Source organism: Leptonychotes weddellii, chromosome 11, assembly GCF_054177405.1.
Source record: "Leptonychotes weddellii isolate Sample4059 chromosome 11, ASM5417740v2, whole genome shotgun sequence".
NCBI lineage: Eukaryota > Metazoa > Chordata > Mammalia > Carnivora > Phocidae > Leptonychotes > Leptonychotes weddellii.
In genome coordinates, this window is record NC_138379.1 from 94,268,498 (window position 1) to 94,272,702 (window position 4,205).

Sequence of the window (4,205 nt, forward strand, 5' to 3'; positions counted from 1 at the left end):
TTGGTGTATTTATTCTAATTCTCTTCCTTCTCTCTTCCACTCAGTTGCTCTGTAATCTACCTAGTCTTCCTTACTAATGCTTTGCCTTTTAAAATTTAATCTACAAAATGCAAATCGACTCTCACGCATTGTCAGAAGACCCTTTGATGCTGCAATTTTTGAGTATTTTACAGACATAGGAATGAGGAATAGGAGTATACAGGCTTCAATTTATTCTTTATTAGAGAGACTTAAGATGATCTCTCGAATCTTTTTCAAAGACAAGGAAACAAACAAAAACAAAAATTCAGTTAATAAGATATTTGGTAAATACGACCTGTGAGATCTGGGGATTTAGAAACATCTGCATGATTCATGAGGGTTTTTTTACTTTTCATTCATCTCTTTGACTTTTCCTGTGAGCCTTTCATTAATATTCAATTAATAATATATTATTAATTCTTTAAGCAATATTAGGGTGCCTGCTTCATGCCAGGCACCATGCTCACTATTAGGAGCACAGAGAGAAATGAGAATTTATGGTGATGGAGGGAAGCATCACACTCCATCTCAGCATGAACAATCTGCAAAAGAGGCAGGTCCAAGGTGCCACTGAGAAACAAATAAGGAACTCTTCCTGAGGCTCGAGACTTCTGGAAAAGCTTCTGAAATCCTTTTAGGAGATGACCAACTCTGCACGAGCAGACTTCTGCATTTATTGCAGGAGCAACGACATGGCCCGTTTTGCCAATCATGTTTGAACATCTGGGAAAATAAACATGGTGTCTGTAAGGTTTCCCTCTAAACTTGAAATATGTTTTATCAGGTATGATCCTAGAGAAAATTTACGCAGGAAAAACCTTAATCCAGAAGGAATTGAGAGCGTGGTCCCTAGTAACTTCTGCCTCAGTCCATCGAGCCTTCCCCGAACTCACGTGTGGTACCGGCCCAGCGCTCCAGGCCCCTTTAGCTACGCTGACATCAGTGTGGACAAGCATTGCCCCCGATTTCAATCAACACAAGACCCAAATCCTTGCCCCTAAAGGAACAAAATGTCTTTAGATAGAATCTAGTCTAAGAGCAGATGCTCATACTTGATGCACAGCCCCTGCCAAGTGGCCTTCAGACAACTGGTCGCCTCCAGGCACAGGGCTCTCACTGCATCTCTGACACACGTTGGATGAGATCTCTCCAGTGTTTATTCAGAACATGCAAAAATGCAGCAAAAGAAGGAAAATGCACAAGAAATGCAAAGGCAGGGAGCAAAACTTGCACTTATCATTGTTCATTTTTATTCATCATTTCACTGAGTTTTTCACTCCCGAGTGTTCTGCTCTTCAGCAAACAAATAAGCAAGCAAAGAAAAAACAAAGTGTGATGACAAATAAAAAACGTGCACTTAGTGAACGTTTCATAAGTGTAAACTTGGCTCTTTCCACTTTGCATTTCTTTCTCTTTTTCTGCTCTGTTTTTCTAAGGGTAAGAGAGGCAAGGCCGGCAAGGGAGAGGGGCAGGGGGCAGGCAGATGGTAAAACGTTCAACCGAGTTCCTTCCCTTGGGGATGTCTCCAGTCTTCCCTACAAGCTTGGTTACACTGTTGGCGGGAGCAGCACTCTGCTGGATAAGAACAGGAAGGAAGAGGAGGGAAGGGAGAGAAAGGGAAGAAGAGAGAAGAGAGAACAGATAAGAACCCTGGGGAGACAATTAAGTCTGGCTTTTGTTTTAAAGTTCAAAGTAGGGGCGCCTGGGTGGCTCAATTGTTAAGCGTCTGCCTTCAGGTCAGGTCATGATCCTGGGGTCCTGGGTTCGAGCCCCACATCGGGCCCCCTAGTGGGAAGCCTGCTTCTCTCTCTGCCCCTCCCCCTGCTTGTGTTCTCTCTCTCTCTCTCCTTCTTTCTCTCTCAAATAAATAAACAAAATCTTAAAAAAAAAAAAAGAAAGTTCAAAGTATCTAGGATTTTTAATTGAGGGAGGAGGGAAAGAGACTGAAAGAGAATGAGAAGAGCGTAGGCGACAATGACAGAGAATTTGGGTCCCGTGCGCAATGTACTTCATTCGACTCACCTGTTCTTGCGGACGCTCCTCCCTGGTCTGCCACCTGCTCATAAATTGGGCACAGAACGAAGATCAACGGGAGGAGAAAGGATACACCTCCTCCTTCACCATCTTTGTTCTGTCCTGCCTGTGAGCTTTCCTTCCTCAAAACCTAACAAATCCAACCAGAAACCAATAGCACATACTTCAAATCAAGGACTCAAACATGAAGTCTCCCTTCCAATTTTATTCTAGATATTATTTCTTCTTTTTTTACAGAATCTAACAGTATAGACTCGAGCTATGTAAGCACAGCTTTTCAATTACTTCCATCTCATTATATTTGATTTTAAGTGTGTTTTTCTTAAAATAAAACTGCATTTCAATGTTCTAACCAATTCTGACTTTTTACCGAGTCAGCCTATTTCTCCTCTCAAACATACAAACATAAATGGTCTGGTAAATTCCGGGCACTTTTTTTTTTCCAGAATAAAAAAAAAATGCCCCACTTTTCTTCTTACAAAGACAGGAAGCATTTCCTGGAGCTTAATCACTGTTATGATTTGCAAAATTGGAAAGGTTGAGAGAAATTAGTAAAGTAGGTTGTATCATCCTACTTCAGATTTGGAATTCTTGGACATGGTCCTGCTGCCATTTGGATGAAAGCAATCATGAGTCAAGCTGCGGGTGACTTAACCCACCACTGTCGCCCTATAAAAGCCAGGGCTCCAGAGAGTAGACCCAGGAGAAGGTAGGCAGAGAGCAAGGCGCTGCGACGACACAGAGCCAAGAAGAGCCCGTGGAAATGCAGAGCCTTCCAGTTCTACTGTTGCTCTGTGTCGCTGTGTGCTCAGCCTACCCAGTGGACAGAGCTGCAGAGGACGAGGACAGCATGGAGTTTGTTCAGGTAACTGGTGGATGCATCCCTCCCGGATATCGGCAGAGCCCAGTGGGAAAACTGTCTCTGCTTTCCATTCCTACAGCCTGCGGGATGCTTTGGACTTACTGTGTGGGAGAGGTTCAGGGACAGAGAGTTAGAGCGTGTGGGATGAGGAGGGGTCTCCGTATCCCGTTGTGCAGGCTCCTCTCCTGCAGGCACGAACAAAGGCCAGAAATACTAGGTGTTTTCCTAAGATCACCACCACCTTGACGGCGGCAGCTCTGGGCTGTGAGGCACACGAGTAACAGGTGGAAAGTAATTAAATGTATCTCCCGTTGGGACTTCTGTAGGTATTTTAATCCAACGTAAGTTTAGCTAGATATTTATATTGCTAGTGTCGGGTTTAGACGTGGGGATTTGTCCAACTTTTTTCTTTTTTTCTTTTCTTTTCTTTTTTTTTTAAAGATTCATTTATTTATTTGAGAGAGCGAGAATGAGAGAGAGAGAGTACATGAGAGGGGGTAGGGTTAGAGGGAGAAGCAGGCTCCTTGCTGAGCAGGGAGCCTGATGCGGGACTCGATCCAGGGACTCCAGGATCATGACCTGAGCCGAAGGCAGTCGCTTAACCAACTGAGCCACCCAGGCGCCCCATGTCCAACTTTTTTCTTAAGCCAGGTCCCCGTGAGACGCATAAAGTAGAAAGTTGAGGGGGTTGAATAAAGATGCCTGAAATGCACAACTATGCTCAAAGAAGCCCATTTGCTCTGTGTTCCTCCTTTAAGTTCACTAGACATTTATCTTGATTTTCTGCTTCATTTTCATTGCTTTGGGAGTAGATGAAGCTCCAGAGATTATTTGGCTACAAAGTAAAACAGAAGCGAGGAGGAATCTATAACTGAAGAGTTGAACCGAATATGACATTTATTTTGATTTCCACAAACCAGACGGCAGACAAATTAAGTCAGCAGCTGCAATTTACTATAAAAGGCTAAAAATCAAAGCATGACCTGAAAACTCTACTTATTATCCCATTAGCAATACCTGGAAAACTACTACAACCTTGCAAAAGATACGAAACCATTTGTTAGAAGAAGGGACGGTGGTCCTGTTGTTGAAAAAATCCGAGAAATGCAGAAGTTCCTCGGGTTGGCGGTGACCGGGAAGCTGGACTCGGACACTCTGGACATGATGCGCAAGCCCAGGTGTGGCGTTCCTGATGTTGGGGACTTCACCACCTTCCCTGGCATGCCCAAGTGGAGGAAAACCCACCTTACTTACAGGTAATGGGTCCAAAGAGGTTTCCACGTACTAT